This window comes from Cricetulus griseus, chromosome 3, assembly GCF_003668045.3.
Source record: "Cricetulus griseus strain 17A/GY chromosome 3, alternate assembly CriGri-PICRH-1.0, whole genome shotgun sequence".
NCBI lineage: Eukaryota > Metazoa > Chordata > Mammalia > Rodentia > Cricetidae > Cricetulus > Cricetulus griseus.
In genome coordinates this window covers 22,813,269-22,832,669 of record NC_048596.1, presented here as the reverse complement: position 1 = coordinate 22,832,669, position 19,401 = coordinate 22,813,269, and the positions used below count along the sequence as shown (strand labels likewise).

The following is a 19,401-nucleotide window of genomic DNA, read 5'->3' as shown; positions in this document are numbered from 1 at the left end:
TGAATTGCTTCTGCTTCCATCAGTTACTTGATGAAGGCTCTAGGATGGCATTTAAGGTAGTTATCAATCTCATTGTAGGGGAAGGGCATTTAAGGTAGCCTCTCCACTATTGCTTAGATTCTTTTTTTTTTTTGAGACAGGGTTTCTCTTGTGTAGCTTTGAAGCCTATCATGGCACTTGCTCTGGAGACCAGGCTGGCCTTGAACTCACAGAGATCCGCCTGCCTCTGCCTGCCGAGTGCTGGGATTAAAGGCGTGCACCACCAATGCCCGGCTATTGCTTAGATTCTTAGTTAGGTTCATCCTTGTGGAACCTTGGAGATATCCCTAGTGCCAGATTTTTCATTAAGCCCATAATGGCTCCTTCTATTAACGTATCTTTTTTCTTGCTCTCCTTCTCTGTCCTTCCCCCAACTTGACCTTCTGGATCCCTCATGTTCTCCTTCCCTCTCCCCTTCTCCCCTCTTCTTTCTCCTACCTTCCTTCCCCTCCCTCATGCTCCCAATTTTCTCATGAGACCTTGCCCCTTTCCCCTTCTCTGGGGTCCATATATCTCTCTTAGGTACTTCCTTGTTTCCTAGCTTCTCTGGGGTTGTGGATTGTAGGCTGGTTATCCTTTGCTCTATGTGAGTACATACTGTATTTTTCTTTCTGTGTCCGGGTCACCTCACTCAGAATGGTTTCGTCTAGTTCCATCCATTTGCCTGCGAATTTTGAGATGTCATTGTTTTTATCTGTTGAGTAGTACTCCATTTCGTAAATGTATCACATTTTCTTTATCCATTCTTTGGTTGAGGGGCATTTAAGGTGATTCCAGGTTCTGGCTATTACAAATAATGCTGCTATGAACATAGTTGATCAGATGTCCTTGTGATATTAATGTGCATCCTTTGGGTATATGCCTAAGAGTGGAATTGCTGGATCTTGAGGAAGCCTGAATCCCATTTTCCTGAGAAACCACCATACTGATTTCCAAAGTAGATGTAAAAGTTTGGATTCCCACCAGCAATAGAGGAGTGTTCCTCTTTCTCCACATCCTCTCCAGTATAAACTGTCATTGGTGTTTTTGATTTTAGCCATTCTTACAGGAGTAAGATGGTATCTCAGAGTTGTTTTGATTTGCATTTCCATGATGGCTAAGGATGTTGAACACTTTCTTGTCAGGAGTGGGATATTAAAAACCTAGGCTCCATTTGGGACAGCCTGTGGGCTCCACCAGGCTGGCGGCCTAGGCCAGGAAAGCTTCCTCTCTCCACAGGTGCTCCCGGCTCGCAGCCAACCCGCTGCCCCACACAAGCGCATTTCTGCCAAAAGCCACCGAGCCCCACCGCCACGTGTGCACTTTACGCCAGCTGCCTACCTGAGTTAGGCCCAAATTAATACACAGAGAGACTTGTATTAGGTTCAAAGCTGCTTGGCCAATGACTAGGACTTCTCATCTGCTAGCTCAGTCTTAATTATCATAAATCTATATATTTTATAAGACTTATAGAGGATGCCTTTTGCTGGCACCCTCTCTTGCTGGTGGCTCACATCCTGCCGCTCGAGGAGGCAAAGGGGACAAAGGGGACACTTCCTGTTTCCTTTGCTTAAATATGAGTCTCCTTGCTATGTCACTTCCTGCCTGGAATATATCAAAGAAAAAAAAAAGAGTAATGGAAAGGACAGCTCAGAAACTAGGTGAGAAGCGTAATATAGATACAACAACACATGCAAGTACAAACACACTCCTTGAACAGAGGTGAGGCGAAGAGCAGAACAAGCTAAAGAACTGGGAGAAACTGGAGATGCTGACAAACAAATTACTCTTGATCTGTGCCTTGTCTGATGGTAGGGGAGAACTTTTGCCATGGAGATGGACTTCCACAACGCTGTGAAGACTGCCCACTTTGCTTGGGTTAGGCTGGACTCCAAGGTTTCTGTTTCTCACCAACCAGTGGCCTTTACCTCAGAGCTGTATTTATAAACACTGCTGCTCCTTGGACCTTAGTGAAGTATCAGAATCTAGCTGCTCATTGGCTATGGCCTCGTACCATCTGTGTGCAATTTTGTGACTGTACTGTATATTTTTGTTTGTGCAGATATACATGTATGTACAGAAGTGTGCTTGTGTGTAGTTTAGAAACCATCCTCAGGAATTACTCCTCACCATTGGTTACTCTGAGAGTCAGTTATTAGCCTGAAGAAATCAGGTCATGCTTCCTGCAGTACTGTAGACTCATAGTCCGCCTCTCTGCATCATACACACATGCCTACCTCAGGAGTTGTAATTCCACCAAGTACCTTCCTGGCTCTATACATGGACCCATGTATATTGAATCAGACTGAATAATGCATAGAAATTCCTGCCAATCCCCTAAAACTTGTAAAAAAAAAAACCCACTCTGTTCTAGAGTTTCTGAAGGTTCTTCCTCTCTCCCTGTGGGCCCTGTCATATTGTCATGGACATGTCTCTCATGGACAGTCTGACAGGAGCCTGGAAGGAGAAAGAGACACGGTATCTTCTTCCATTTTTGTTAGTTCTTTGAGAGTTTTATGCATGCTTTGACCTTTATTCCATTTCGTGTGTATTTATTGCATCAACTGATTACTAATAATGAAGCTTCTTCCCAGGTTTTAAGGGGGCCACCTTCCTTCTGAGGCCCTGGCTGCCTCTGAAATGATACACTGTCTCTTCCGATGGTCTCTAACCCCAGGATCCAAATGATCATGGCCTCTGTTCTCACAAGGCTCTCTCAGCAAAGCTCACTTAGGAATGGCAATTTATCAGCTCCTTTCCCCAAACTGACATTCTGACTTCTTTTTTACCCCAACATAATATTTTTATTAATTATTTGGGAATTTCATACAATGCACCCAGATCATACTTGCTTCCCATTTCTCCCAGGTCCACCCTCCCAACCTCTCCACCAGAAAAAAAACAAAAACAACAAAACCAAACCAAACAATCAATCAAGTCCAATTTGTGTTAGCCATATACTCCTTGGAGCATGGTCAAACTCCCAGTGGCCAGCCCCTTAAAGAAAGCTTGAGTCCTCTCTGCCCCACCAGAAGCCATCGACTGAAGAGCTACACTTCCATGTCTTCATCACAACATTTAAGGACTCTCTTTAATAGCTTCCTGTCTGGACTGTTTCGTTTTTTCAGGGGAGCAGAGGGGATGTTGTCACAGAAGCCTTCAGGGACTCATTCTCATGTATGAGTCTGCAGTCATCGATACCACTGTGAACAAAGCTTGCTTGCCCACAGCAGCAAGCAGCAGCATGGGTTGTGGACATCACCAAGGTTTACAGTGGCTGCTTGGATCACAGATATCAACACGGTCTCTGGAGGCAGCATGGACCACAGAAGTGGAGAAGACTTAATCCAGAAAATGAACCATTCATCTTGTGTAGCTTGTTGCTCAGAGTCAGGATGTGTGGTTGGGCAGTGTGTCTGGGGGCAGGGCCTGCACAAGCTCCAGGCCCCTGCATATCAACCTGCCTTGGATGCCCAAAGCCCTGCAGGTACCCCAGGTTTGCAATCATGGCCCTGAGGCCCTCCCATTCCCCCCACCCCCCAAGCAGGGCTAGCAGAGCAAGTGCCAGTGGCAGCTACACGCCAAAGTTTTGGGTCTGCAGGCTGAATGGTAACACCAGCCTAGCCGGCAGTGATGGGATGAGGTGGGCCAGGTAGTGGCCTGAGGTGGTGGCCTGAGCCTCCGGGTGGCTCTACTCGACAATGTTATGCTCTCTGAGGCTGCTCTTCTATACCTGTCTCTAGTTGTGCCACCCCCCCCCAATTCCATGAAACTACTTTTAAAAAGTATCTTCCCATAATACCTGCCGCTTTTACTTGTTCTGGAGATACTATTCGCTCTGCAAGCTCATCTCCACAAAGCCTGCCATGGGTCTCTCAGGCTCCTTGGAGTGGCACCACAGCCCGACTTGACCTCTCTGGCAGACATTCTGATTTCCAGCCATACCATTAGTTTTACACATTTCAGAGTTCCTAAGGAGGAAGTCAACATTGTGTCTAATTAAGTTCTTTAACAGAAGAATTACTTACCATGGCTTTCTGAAAAATTATTTTCTTTTTTTTATGGCTGGGATCTTAAATGTCTATCAAAGAGCCATGTTCTAAAGATGTGCTTCCCAGCTCAAGATGTTTTTGGGAGGTGACAGAACCTTTTAAAGGTAGTTTTCCACCTTCCTAACTCTGCAACCCTTAATACAGTTCCTCGTGTTGCAGTGATCCCCAATCATAAAATTATTTTGTTGCTACTTCATAACTGTAAATATGCTACTGTTATGAATCTTAATGTAAATATTAAGATTGAAAACCACTGCTTTGGGAGGTGAAGCCTAGCTGGAGGAAGTTAGATCACCAGACTGTTTCTTCAGTTCAATGCCCTTGTCTCTTTCTTCTCTTTACTTCCTAGCTATGAGAGCTGAGCAGCTCTGCTCTCCTGCATTTCTCTCTGCTACAATATTCTGTCTCCAGTGTGCCCAGGCTCCTAGGGTCAAGCAGTCAAGGACCAAACAACAGAACCATGAGCAGCAGTGAAAACTTTCTTCTTATAAGTTGGTTTTCTTGGTGTGTTGTCAAAGTGATGGAAAACTGACTATCTATATCTATATCTATATATATGTGGGTGTGTGTATCTATATAAGTACTATATATATATTTGGGTACAATGTGGCAACTTGATTGCACACACACAGACACACACACAATGAAATACTCAAATCAGGCCAATTGACAAATGCATTACCTCACATCAGTATCATTTTTTTTTTTTTTTGTGATGAGACCATTGGTAGTCTTCAAAATTTCAACCATTTTGAAGAATGAGAAATAAGGAATGGGTAAACTAATAACATTTTCTGCTATTCTGAGGAATGGGTAAACTAATAACATTTTCTGCTATTCTGTTTAGGTATTGCAGTTTTAGTATTAGACTTGCCATTGTTTGTTTCTTATCTTAAAGAAGTTCCTGAGTTATTTTTGATCCACTGTAATTAGTGTGCCAGCAAACTATAATAATATCCACATAAATCTTAGGAAAAACACAATCCGAAGTCTGAGTTTACCATAGAAAGCTTGGTGGCTACTGTAACTGACATGTTTGGAACTGGAACAGAAACAGTAAGTACCACTCTGAGTTATGGACTCCTGCTGCTGCTAAAGCATGTGGACGTTACAGGTATGACTATAGACAGGGAGCCAGAGAAACTCAACATAGATGCTGGGAAGACACTACTCATGCCCTCCACTGGGTCTCTTAGAGAAACCCCATTATTGAATTTGCTCTGTTGCTAGGTGTAACATGTATATATGAGGAAGAAATAAGAATGAGACATACATTCACAGCAGGAGAGAGTAACTGAGAGAAACAAGACAGTAGCAAAAGCATCCAGCCCTGATTTTAGTGACCTTACTCTGATAAGGTGTCTGCATTTGATGGGAGGAGTCTGTAGCAAGGCATATGTGTTACCAACTGGTGTAGGTTGATGCATTGGTTTCCTGAAGGATACAGGAGTATGCAAGTGACATAGTGTATTTTTATTTCAATATAACAAAATAATGGAGGCTAGATATTTTACAAAGATAGTTATATTTATCTCACAGTTCTGGAGGCTGGAGAGTGTTCACTCTGATATTTGCTAGGCTCTGTTGAGTACCATTGAGTACCTATCAGCTCTGGCACATGTGAGCATGGTGAGTGACATGTCTGGAAGAGAGAGTCTGGGTCAGTGCCAACCTTTCTCATAATAATGTGACAAGCCTTCCCATTCTGGCTTCAGAATGGACTGTAGATAACATATGAAGAGTCTTAGAGGAGAGACATGAGTGACAATTGTATGAGTTTTAGTGATTAAAAATTTCTAGGGCTTGAAACATATTTGAGCATTTATAATTATACTAAGATAGCATCCAGTATTAGGAATTTGAATAGGCTTTTTATGTTCAAGAAGGTGTAAAACATGTAACAAAACAGCTCCCTTACCTGTGAGAAATATTCATGATAACACTGATACAAGAATGAGTATATATATGATAAAATTTTAAGTGTACTGCAGGAGAGAGAAGTAAGTGTGTGTGTGTGTGTGTGTGTGTGTGTGTGTGTAAGAAAGAGAGAGAGAGTCTGCGGAGTCTATTTTGTATGAGGTGGTGATAAAAGTGATTCCTCATCTCTTTTTCTAGGTTTTATTTTTATTTTATGTGCGTTGGTGTTTTGCTTGCATATATTCCAGATCTTGGAATTACAGACAGTTGTGAGCTGCCATGTGGGTGTTGGGAATTGAACCTGGGTCCTTTAAAAGAGCAGTCAGTGCTCTTAACCATTGAGCCATCTCTCCAGCTCTAATTCCTCATCTCTTTTAAAAGGAACCTTGAGAAATTGTTTGTAAATAGTACAGTAAAACAACAGAAATGCCCATTACCTCTGAATGTGAGCATAAATTTCCCAAGACAGTTAATGTTTCAAAGGGCTGGAGAGATGACTGAGTTCAATTCCCAGCAACCACATGGTGGCTCATAAGCATCTATAATGAGCTCTCAGAGTGTTCTCTTCTGGTGTGTGGGCATATTTGCAGGCAGAACACTGTATACATAATAAATTAAATAAAAAAATAAATAAATCTTTAAGGAAAAAAGAGTGTTTTGGAATGAGTGCCCTTGTTTGGCATATGAGTAAACTAAAGAGAACCATTGGAATTTGCAGATGAGTGTGCATGCACACCTCCTCATCCATGTGCCAGGAGAATTCAATTACCACTATATGTTAATTTGATATGACACTAATTTTTATATTCTAGTTTTTGTCCTTACAGGGATAGAAATTTCTTAGTTCATATGTGTAAAATAACTATATAGTGAAGCATTTAAGTATTCTTATGTGCATAGATTTTCCTGTATGATAATATATAGAAGTGTATCTAGTTAATGAATGCCTGGGTTTTCGGTAGTTATATTTTCCTGTGGCATTTCAAGTCTAGATGTGCTTAGGGCCCGTGATGCTGCTGAGACATCTTCGTCATGCTCCATGTAGCACTGACTTGCTATGGGAGTTGAGCCACATTACATTATTTCCCACTTTGTGTTACTAGCTAAAGTCCAGGAAGAGATAGAACGTGTGGATGGCAGGAACAGGAGCCCCTGCATGCAGGGCAGGAACCACATGCCCTCCCTACACAGATGCTGTAGTGCATGAGATCCAGAGGTATATTGACCTTGTCCTCTTGAACCTGCTTCATTCAGTGACCTTGATGTTAAATTCAGAAACTGCTTCATCCCTAAGGTAAGCTTGTTTCTCTCATTTTGCCACTTAGTGTTGCTGAAGTTCCCAAATTCACACCTGGGTTCCTCCTATGGCTGCAAATATATGAGAATTTTTTTTTTTTTAGATTTTTAAAAATATAATATACAAATTGGGAACAAACTTGCTTCACATATCAATCCCTTCTCCCTCTCCTTCCCCTCCCCAAGCCCGCCAGTCCCCCACCCCATCCCCCCTCTGCTCCTCAGGGAGGATAAGGCCCTCCATGGGGGCTCCCCAAAGTCCACCACATCATCCTGGGCAGTGCCTAGGCCCTCCCTGACATGATCCCTTCACATGGGATGGCCTCTCAAAGTCCCTTCTTACACCAGGGAAAAATACTGATCCACTACCAGGAGCCCCATAGAGTGCCGAGGCCTCCTCATTGACATCCATGTTCAGGGGTCTGGATCAGTCCTGTGCTGGTCTCCCAGACATCAGACTGGGGTACACGTGTTCCCCCTTGTTCAGGCCAGCTGTTTTTGTGGGTTTCACCAGCCTGGTCCCAACCCCTGTGATCTTCATTCCTTCCCTCTCTGCAGCTGGGTTCTAGAGCTCAGTTCAATATATAGCTGTGGGTGTCTGACTCTGCTTCCATCAGCCACTGGATGAGGGCTCTAAGATGACATATAAAGTAGTCATCAGTCTCATTATAGGGGAAGGGCATTTAGGTTATCCTCTCCACCATTGCCTAGATTGTCAGTTGATGTCATCCTTGTAGATCTCTGGAAATCTCCCTAGTGAAAGATCTCTCCTCGGACCTATAATGGCTCCCTCTGTTATAGTATCTCTCATCCTGCTCTCCTCTATTCTTACCCAGACTTAACCTTTCTGCTCCTCCATTTCCTTCTCTCCCCTCTTTTTCTGCCCCCGCTCATTCTGCCAGATCCCACTCCCCTACCCTCATGCTCCCAATTAGCTCAGGAGATCCTGCCCCTTCCCATTCTCTGGGGTCCCTGCATTTTTCTCTTAGAGTCCTTCTTGTTTCCTAGTTTCTTTGGTGAAGAGCATTATAGACTGGTAATCCTTTGCTCTATGTCTAAAATTCATATATGAGTGAGTACACACCATGTTTGTCTTCTTGTGACTGGGTTACCTCACTCAGGATGGTTTCTTCTAGTTCCATCCATTTGCCTGCAAATTTCAAGATTCCATTGCTTTTTTCCACTGAGTAGTACTCCATTGTGTAAATGTACCACATTTTCTCTATCCATTCTTCAGTTGAGGGGCATCTAGGTTGCTTCCAGGTTCTGGCTATTAGAAACAATGTTGCTATGAACATGGTTGAACATATATCCTTGTTGTATGAATGTGCATTATTTGGGTATATGCCCAAGAGAGGAATTGCTGGATCTTGAGGTAGACTGATTCCCATTTTCCTGAGAAACTGCCATACTGATTTCCAAAGTGGTCTTACAAGTTTGCACTCCCACCAGCAATGGAGGAGTGTTCCTTTTTCTTCACATCCTTTCCAGCATAGATTGTCATTGGTGTTTTTGATTTTAGCCATTCTGGCTGGTGTAAGATGGTATCTCAGAGTTGTTTTGACTTGCATTTCTCTGATAGCTAAGGATTTTGAGCACTTTCTTAAATATCTTTCAGCCATTTTAGATTCCTCTGTTAAGAATTTTCTATTTAGTTCTGCACCCACTTTTTAATTTCATTGATTGGTGTTTTGGTGGCTAGCTTCTTGAGTTCATTGTATATTTTGGAAATCAGCCCTCTGTCATATGTGGGGTTGGGAAGATCTTTTCCATTCTGTGGGCTGTCGTTTTGTCTTACTGACTGTGTCCTTTGCCTTACAGAAGCTTCTCAGTTTCAGGAGGTCTCATTAATAGTAGATCTCAATGTTTGTGCTACTGGTGTTATGTTCAGGATGTGGCCTCCTGTATCAATTTGTTCAAGGGTATCTCCCACTTTCTCTTCTAGAAGGTTCAGTGTGGCTGGATTTATGTTGAGGTCTTTGATCCATTTGGACTTAAGTTTTGTGCATGGTGATAGATATGGATCTATCTGCAATCGTCTACATGTCCAAATCCAGTTGTACCAGCACCATTTGTTGAATATGCTTTCTTTTTTCCATGTTATAGATTTAGCTTCTTTGTCAAGAATCAGGTGTTCATAAGTGTGTGGATTAATATCAGGGTTTTCAATTCAATTCCATTGGTCTATCTGTTTATTTTTGTGCCAATACCAAGCTGTTTTCAGGACTATGGCTCTAATAGAGCTTGAAGTCAGGGATGGTGATGCCTCCAGAAGTTCCTTTATTGTACAGGGTTGTTTTGGCTATCCTGGTTTTTTAAATTTTTTTTTATTAGTTCAAATTAGAAACAAGCTTGCTTCACATGTCAATCCTATCCTGGGTTTTTTGTTTTTCCATATAAAGTTGAGTATTGTTCTTTCAAGGTCTGTGAAGAACTGTGTTGGGATTTTGATGGGGATTGCATTGAACCTGTAGATTGATTTTGGGCAAGATTGCCATTTTTGCTATGTTGATCCTACCTATCCAAGAACATGGGAGATTTTTCCATTTTCTGGTATTTTCTTTAATTTCTTTCTTTAAAGACTCAAAGTTCTTACTGTACAGGTCTTTCACTTTTTTGGTTAGTGTTACCCCAAGATATTTTATGTGTTTGTGGATATTGTGAAGGTTGATGTTTCTCTGATTTCTTTCTCATTGCATTTATCATCTGCATATAGTAGGGCTACTGATTTTTTTGAGTTAATTTTGTATCCTGCTACTTTGCTGAAGGTGTTTATCAGCTGTAGGAGTTCCCTGGTAGAATTTTTCGGGTCACTTATGTAGACTATCATATCATCTGCAAATAGTGAAAGTTTGACTTCTTCCTTTCTGATTTGTATGCCCTTGACCTCCTTTTCTTGTCTTATTGCTCTAGCTAATAAGAAAATATTTAATGTAGTAATATGCAAAAGATTTAAAAAAGTGTAGCTCTTAAATATCATTAATTTAGAAACATGGAGTTTCTAACTTTTCATTAAACATTACTAGCTTGGTTTTTGCTGCTGTATAAGCACCATGTTTAAAGGCAACTTAGGGAGGAAAGTGTTTATTTAATCTTATAGGTCATAGTCCATCATTGAGGAAAGTGAGGTCAGGAACACTAGCAGGGTAGTCACTCCTGCAGGGCAGGAACTTGAAGCAGAAGCCGTGGAGGAATTCTGCTTATCTGTATGCTCTCCCTGGCTGTTGTCCAGAAAGCTTTATTATACAACAGAGGTTCACTTTCCTGGCACCACGCACAGTGGGCTGGGTGCTTTCATGTCAATCATCAATCAAGACAGTGACCCACAGACATACCCATAGGCCAATCTTATCAAGGCAATTCTTCAGTTGAAGTTCCTTCTTACAACTCTGGGTTGTGTCAAGTTTATAGCTGAAGTAACTAAGAGAATATCTGGACTCAATTAGTACTTAAATGGATATATGAGTGTGTTTTTATATATAATGGGCATATTGGGGTATAAAGATGTGTTTAGAACTATATTTTAGTCTATTAAATCTATCACACTTAACATCCAAACACTTTAAAGTGTGTCTCCCAGCACCCTCACCCTGAAGAAGTTATCAATATACTAATATTATCCTCCACACAGCTTAATATTATATTTTTTAGATATACCAAGGTATCTTTTATAGATTTGGTGGAGAACTTCTTATAGTGCAATAAAGGGACAAATCTCCAGTTTGGCTCTCCAAATGTGAACATTTCCTTTAAACATTTTCTTTTTGATACAAGAATTGTTTTGAAGAGTCAAAGCTACTTGACCTGTGAAATGCTTCTCTGGTTTTACATGGATGTTTTCTTGGAGATTGGGGTCCAATTGCATGTTTTGAACAAGGACATTTAATAGGTGACACTCAGTTGGTGGCCTGCTTCATCAGACTGTGGCCCTGGATATACTGTGGTTCCATTGTTGATGATGCTAAGAATCATCTTTCCTAACATAGTATGTTTTCAGATCCTCTGTTAATGAGGTTCTGTGTTATGCATTAAAACAAAACAAAACAAAAGTATGAAGGATGGAATTAAATCTTTGAATATCCTATTGTCCAAATAATTTATCAATAGTTTTAACATTAACTTATATAATCTCTGCCTGAGCACCCTTTTTTCCAGTCAATTTAACAACAGTATATAAAGTTAATTAGTAATTTTAAAGATAAATCTAATCTTTGACCATTTCTTACAAGTCTGTAGTGCAATCTGATCACACTTGCCGTCTCCTTTTTTCTTTCTCTCTGACTTTCATCAAATCTTTTCATCTCATAAATCTCCCTCGCCACTCCCTCCCCCCTGACAAACTGGGCTAATGAGGGCATCAGCATTTCATGGGTGTGGCGCTATCCTCTGGAGCATGGAGGACTTACCAGTGGCCACACCCCTCTTAATAGAACTAATTGATGATCCTTGCCTGAACTGATAATCCTGAATTGTGAAATGATAGCAGTTCTCATTTTTTTCTTAAAAAATAAACTCACCTGTACTTTCAAGGTAGGGCTCATCTATGATGATGAGGTCCCCACATTTTTGAATGATAAGCACATAGAATGATGTGTTCCATAAGTCATAGTGTACCTGTCAGTAGTATATGTGCAAATCAAGTTGAGTATACCACCTGTCTCCTCTGTTTCTTAAGGAACTCATTTTTCCAGGGAGGCATATGATAAGAAAACATAGGATTCAAGCAGTTCCTGCTATGTGGAGTCATGCATAATGATGAGGAAATCCACAAGGCTAAGAGGCTGGGATCACAAGGATCATAAAGAGTAAAGGTCATAGCTCCTGAGGGACATATCAGAGCATTGCTTGGTCAAATGGGGCAGTTTGAAGTTTTGGTGAAGGAAGCTGTGTCTGGAGCAGAGAATGTGATGTATGTCTTCTATCCACACACCTAACAACTCATTAACTATTTACTAGGTACTCTGCATGACGATTTTCAGCACAGTAAATCAGATTCAAGTCTTTAAGAGTTTAAAAGAGCTAAAATCAATTAAGATAGAAACAAAGAGAGCAATACAAAGTATCAGTGAAACAAAGATTTGGTTCCTTGACAAAATCAATAAGATAGATAAGCCCTTATCCAAACTAGCTAAAAGGCAGAGTGAGAATATGGAAATTAACAAAATCAGAAAATGAAAGGGGGATATAACAACAAACATTGAGGAAATCTAGAGATTTCCTCATTAGGCCATACTTCAAAAAATCCTGTACTCCACAAAATTAGAATATCTAAAAGAAATGGACAATTCTCTCTGTAGATACCACTTACCAAAGTTAATCAAGATCATATAAACAGCTTAAATAGACATAGAACTCCTGAGCAAATAGAAGCAGTCATTAAAAGCCCCCCCCCCAAAAAAAAGTCCAGGGCTTAGTGCAGAATGCTACCAGACTTTCAAAGAAGAGCTAATACCAATATTCTTCAAATTATTGCATGAAATAAAAACAGAAGGAACGTTGCCACATTCATTTCACAAGGCCACATACCTGAAGCAAACAAAGATGCAACAAACAAAGAGAATTACAGACTAATTTCCTTTATGAACATAGATGCAAAAATACTCAACACAATAGTAGCAAATCAAATCCCCCCCAAAAAATCATCCACCATGATCAAGTAGGCTTTATCCCAGAGATGCAGGGATGGTTCAACATACAAAAATCTGTCAATGTAATCCATCATATAAACTGAAAGAAAAAAAAACCCACACGATTATCTAATTAGATACTGAAAAATCCTTTGACAAAATCTAACACTCCTAGCTGGGCATTGGTGGCACATGCCTTTAATCCCAGCACTCAGGAGCCAGAGGCAGGCAGATCTCTGTGAGTTTGAGGCCAGCCTGGTCTACAGAGAGAGTTCCAGGACAGCCTCCAAAACAATACAGAGAAACCCTGTCTTGAAAAACCAAAAAATAAAATAAAATAAAAAAATCTAACACTCGTTCATGATAAAGGTTCTGGAGAGAACATGGACACAAGGAACATACCTAAACATATAATAAAGACAATATACAACAAGCCAACAGCCAACATCAAATTGAAAGGAGAGAAAATTAAAGCAATTCCACTAAAATCAGGAAAAAGACAAGGCTGTCAACTCTATCTATTCAGTATAGATACTAGTACTAGAACTAGAAGTTCTAGCTAGAACAATAAAACAGCAAAAGGAGATCAAGGGAATACAAATTGGAAAAGAAGTCAAACTCTCCCTAGTTGCTGATGATATGATAGTATACATAAGTGACCCAAAAAATTCTATCAGGGAACTCCTGCAGTTTATGAACACCTTCAACGAAGTGGCTAGATACAAAACAAACTATAAAACCAATAGCCTTATATACAAATGATAAATGGGCTGAATAAGAAATTAGGGGACCAACATCCTTCACAAGAGCCACAAATAATATAAAATATCTTGGTGTAACTCCAACCAAGCAAGTGAAAGACCTGTGTTGCAAGGACTTCAAGTCTTTGAAGAAAGAAATTGAAGATGATATCTCAAGATGGAGAGATCTTCTATGCTCATGGATTGGTAGGATTAACATAGTAAAAACTATAATCTTACCAAAATAGTCTATAGATTCAGTGCAATCCCCATGAAAATTCTAACACAATATTTTACAGAACTTGAAAGAACAATATTCAACTTCATATAGAAATAAAAAACCAGGATAGTTAAAAAGAATCCTGTACTATAAAAGAACTTCTGGAGGTATCACCATCCCTGATTTCAAGCTGTACTACCAAGTTATAGTAATAAAAACTGCACGGTATTGGCATATAACAGACAATTGACCAATGGAACCAAATTAAAGATCCAGACAGAAATCCACATACCTATGGACATCCAATTTTTGATAAAGAAGCCAGAAATATATGTAGTGATATATTATTTATGATTTATTAATGCTTGCCTGAGAATTCAGAAAACAAAGTCAGCCACAAGCCATAGAAGCCAGGCACACATCTTTAATCCCAGCAGCCAGAAACTAGGAGGTGGTGGTTCACACCTTTAATCCTAGGACTCAGGATTAAGAGGTGGACAGATCTCTGTGAGTCCAGGGCTACCCGTATCTACACAAGATGGATCCAGTCCTAAAAAGAAACAGCTCACACAAAGATGATCTCAGCTTCTGGGGTCACACACCTTTAATCCCAGCATTTGGAAGGTGTAGAAGACAGGAGCAAGGTTTCAGTGTCAGGCATTCATTCTCCTTTCACATTGAGGTTAGGAGCATTCATTCTCCAGCCGCATTGGGAATAGGAACACCCCAGCCCTTTTAGAGGAAAGAGCTCTTTGGTAGCTTGGCTGCTTTGCTTCCCTGATCTTTAGGTTGAATCCCAATATCTGTCTCTAAGTCTTTTGTTTTTTTCGTGTTACAAATGTATGATGGAAAAAAGAAAGCATCTTCAACTAATGGTGATGGCATAACTGGATGTTAGCATCTAGAAGAATCTAGACCCACATCTATCACCCTGCAAAGAACTTAAGTCCAAGTGGATAAAAGACCTCAACATAAAACCCAGATACACGGAGCCTGACAGAAGAGAAAGTGAGGACTAGCCTTGAACACATGGCCTTCCTGAACAGAACACCCATCATGCAGGCACTAAATCAACAATTAGTAAATGGGACCTCATGAAACTGAAAAGCTTCTGTAAGGCAAAGGACACTGTCAAAGGAACAAAACGTCAGCCTACAGAATGGGAAACGATTTTCTTCAACCCTACATCTGACAGAGGGCTGATTTCCAAAATATATAAAGAACTCAAGAAACTACCCACCAAAAAACCAAATAGTTCAGTTTACAAAAATGGGGTACAGATCTAAACAGAATTCTGAACAGAGGAGTCTTAAATGGCTGAAAAACAACTAAAGAATTTTCAGCATTTTAGCAATCAGGGAAATGCAAATCAAAAAGACTCTGAGATTCCATCATGGGACCTCATGGAGACTGAACCAACAACCAGAGAACTTGCCCTAGAGACCTAGGCCCTCTGCACATGTGTTCCATTTGTGTGACTTGGTCTTCCTTTGGGACTTCTGGCAGAGGGAGTGGAGGCTGTCTCTGACTCTGTTGCATGCTCTTTGGCTCCTTTCCTCCTGCTGGTCACCTTGTCCAGCCTTAATAGGAGAGGATGTGTCTATTCTTGCTGCACCTTGCTATACCATGGCTGGCTGATATACATGGGAGGCCTGCACCTTTCCGAAGGGAAGGGAGAGGGAGCAGATGGGAGCAGAGGGCCGTGTGATTGGGGGGAGGGACCGTGAGGAGAGGAGGGAGGGGAAACTGTGATCTGGCTGAAAAAAGTATTCATTGATTAATTAATAAAAAAGAGAATATGAAAAAGAGTCAGTTTAATTCTGTATCTGTTTAGCATCCTAACAGTTGTGGGTTCTCCCGTCTATCTATGTCCTGTCTAGCTATAGGTTCTTGTCCAGATAATAGTACCAGATACAGGATTTCAGGTTGTGGATCTCAGCAGAAAGTGGTAACTCTCATGATATTTGTGCCACTATTGCTCCACTGGCTAAACCCTGCCAGACTGATTGCCATTGTATCTTTCAGGGTTCCCAGCTGGGTAAGACTGATGGTTCATTTTCTCCTTTATAAGTGTACATAGCACCTTCCAGCACTATGAAACTCATCATTAATAATGAAATAGGTCTTAATTGCTTGTCATCTAGAAAAACAAAGAACTTACTTTGTGACCTTTCGACCAGAGATACTTAAAATTAACTTGAGTACTTAGAAGCATCAAATAAGTGCAAATCAAAGAGCATTTTATAAACCTTGGGAATATTCTGTTAGTGAATGCCAAAGTCATATAAGTTAGGGAAAGACTGAAATAATGCACGTGATAGGACAATCTTTGTAACATGAAGATGGATTCTGAACTGAGTTTCCAGCGAGACGTGATAAATAACTTTGGGACTTATTGGTAGAACACAATTAAGAATGAGGAATTACCAATATTATTTCCTAGCCATGATTATTTGACTAAAGTTACATAGGAAAAATCACCTTTGTTTTAGGGAATATACAGTATAATATTATAGATCTTTAGAAATAATTAGGTAGTTTACTTTTCATGGTACTGAATGTAACAATGCTCTATGTAAACTGATCATTTATTAGTATACTTATGATTGTTAAAAAAATAAAGATTATATTATACAAAAATGAAGATTATATTATACAAAATATGTAATGTAATCCAAAGCTACAGAGAAACCCTGTCTCAAAAAAACAAAAAAAAGTCTTTCACAAGAAGAGTTATATTGGCAAAAGACATTTGAAAATGTGTTTAGCATTAATATTCTTCATGCTAATTTGAATGAAAACTTCACTGAAGGACTGAAGAGATGTTTCATATGTTAAGAGCATTGGCTGCTCTTCCAGAGGATCCAGTTTAATTCCCAACACACACATGGCAGCTCACAACTTTCTGTAGCTCCAGTTCCAGGGAATCTGACAACCCCACACAGATATATGCAAGCAAAACACAAATGCACATAAAATAAAAACCAAAAATCACCCCCGAACAACAAAAACTTCAGTGAGATATAATTTGTCAGAATAGTTAAAATAATAATTAAAAGATTATACTTCATGTGTCAATAGATTGTAGCAACTGGTATTCACAGTACAGTTGTAAATTAGGACAAACATTTGAATCATTCTTTCGAAAAATTTACTTTGGGTGCATACATATTTAACATTTCTACTATAGGTACATGATAAACACAAATGTAATTCATTGTAATACCAAAAAATGCATACGAATGTATATATTAACAATATTCAAAATAGCTTTATATTAGAAATAAAATGAGTGTCAATAATACTATCACAGAAAAATTGTGGGGTGGTTGTAAAGTGAATTAATCTTACTTTTTCATTATTATAAGGAACTACCTGATATAGGCTACTGTGGTGGTTAACTTTGTTAACTTGATACAACTTAGAATCATTTAGGAAGAGAGTCTCAATGAGGGATTGTGTCCTTTCGTTTGGCCTGTGGAGGTGGCTATGGGGGACTGTTTTAAACTGAGTTAATTGATGTGGGAAGATCCAGTCCACTGTGACTGGCACCACCCTAAGGAAGGGGTTTCTGAACCACGTAAGAGTGGAGAGAGAAATCAAGCTGAGAGGTGAAAGCCAGTGTGTGTGTCATCTCTCTCTGCTCTTGACTGTGAATGTGATGACTAGCTGTTTGAAGTTCCTGCCCTGATTTACTCACTAGGCTGGACTGTAAGCTGGAACTGTATGCTAAAATGAATCCCCTCTTTTCTAAGATGGTTTTGGTTGGGGCATATTATTATCACAGCAACAGAAATGAAAATAGAACAGCTGCTTATGAAGGAAAGAAGATTTCTTTTAGCTCACAGTTACAGAGGTTCAATGTCCAAACACACAGTACAGGCTTGTGGTAAGGACTGCTGTAAGAAAAACACAATTGTTCTAAAGAGAACTGACTGTGGTTTGCAGCTATTAGATTTTAGGGTGATGTGAGTCAGGCTGCTTCTCTTTGCCTTGGATAAAGAATTCACCAATCCCTGCATTCATTCAAGCAATGAGTGTTATAAGCTGATCTTCCAACACCAATCTTAACACACAGGAGCTGTAATTATTAACTAAATTCATGTTCATGTGACATTCACAACTTGAGTCATGAAATATTGATCATGGTTCATGGTGAACCCAGATAACCAGAAGTCTGGAGAGAAGGGTGCAAATTGCAAGGGACATGGTTTCTGGTCTTAGTTCTACCATCCTTAGTCTGTGTGAGTTTCTAAGGCCCAACTTCCTCAGCACTGAAAAAGAATTTTACCTTAGGCAAGGGTAACTGAAAGAATCTAAGGCATATGATTGGTGTGAAAACTGTGGGAACCAAACTGTCAAAACCCCTTCAAAGATAACTAGGAGAGCATTGTATAACCCTCCCTTCATCTTGGCAGAGGTGAGACTGGTTCAGTTTTTGTTTTGTTTTTTCCCCTGGACACATCTGAGTCAAATAAGAGCTATTTAGTGTGAAGCCTGTTGTTGTAGGAACCAAATCAGGGTGCCGTACCTTCAGAATAATTAGAGGTTGGGGGCTGGTTTTAATTTGCCCTCTGGATAGCCTCAGTGTAAGCCACAGAACACTACAATGGCCAACAGATCTCATCTCAACGCTCAGTTCTCCCATGTATGAGGTACAAGATACAATAGGTCTGCTATGCCCCAGACTGCCTTTATCCATTAAAAAAAAAAAACCCCAAAAATCCCCAAACAACAATTAGAAACAAAAATCCCTATTATAAGTGTTTTAAAGGGGCATTTAGAGCCAGGTGTTGGTGGCACACAGCTTTAATCACAGCACTGGGGGGGGGAGGCAGAGGCAGGCAGATCTCTGTGAGTTCGAGTCCAACCTGGTCTACAAGAGCTAGTTCCAGGACAGTCTCCAAAGCCACAGAGAAACCCTGTCTCGAAAAACCAAATTACTACTACTACTACTACTACTACTACTACTACTACTACTACTACTAGGGCATTTAATGGTAAAATATGCATACATTTACTCAGCTAATTTGATACATGTTGGATCAGTTAAAATGTGCACATTTTCCAAGTGAAAATGGAGGTAGAGGCAGTAGGATACTGGGTTTGTGGAAAGACTAAGATGATACACAGGGGTGAAAAGGACTCCCCCCAAATCAAAGACATCTGAGTTATGATACACATTTTTTCTCTTTAGACACAGAATGCTGAAATCTTGGATGAGACTTTCAGTCTCAAGGAGAGTATCCTGATGTTTGAGAAGCACCACTGGCTACATCGTATTTTATAGACTAGGGATTAAGTACATGGATTATCTCCAACATCCTAAATTCCCAACTGGTTCCCAGTCCAGAAACTGGAATGAGTTTTGCACAAGCAATTTACTTCAGGTTCTAGAAAAATGACTCAGTTGATAAAGTATCCACCGTGAAATCATGAGGACTTGAGTTCTGTTCCCTCAACACCCAAGCAAATGCTGCGTTCTCTATAAACTCAGTGTTGGGTGGGGGCCAGAGACAAGAGGATCCCTG

At 40.2% G+C, this 19,401-nt stretch overlaps 1 pseudogene; it reads left to right on the top strand.

The window, feature by feature from the left end:
• LOC100757012 overlaps nucleotides 1-19,160 on the top strand; it is a 30,503-nt pseudogene extending 11,343 nt beyond the window's left edge.
• The last annotated feature ends 241 nt before the right edge of the window (nucleotides 19,161-19,401 follow it).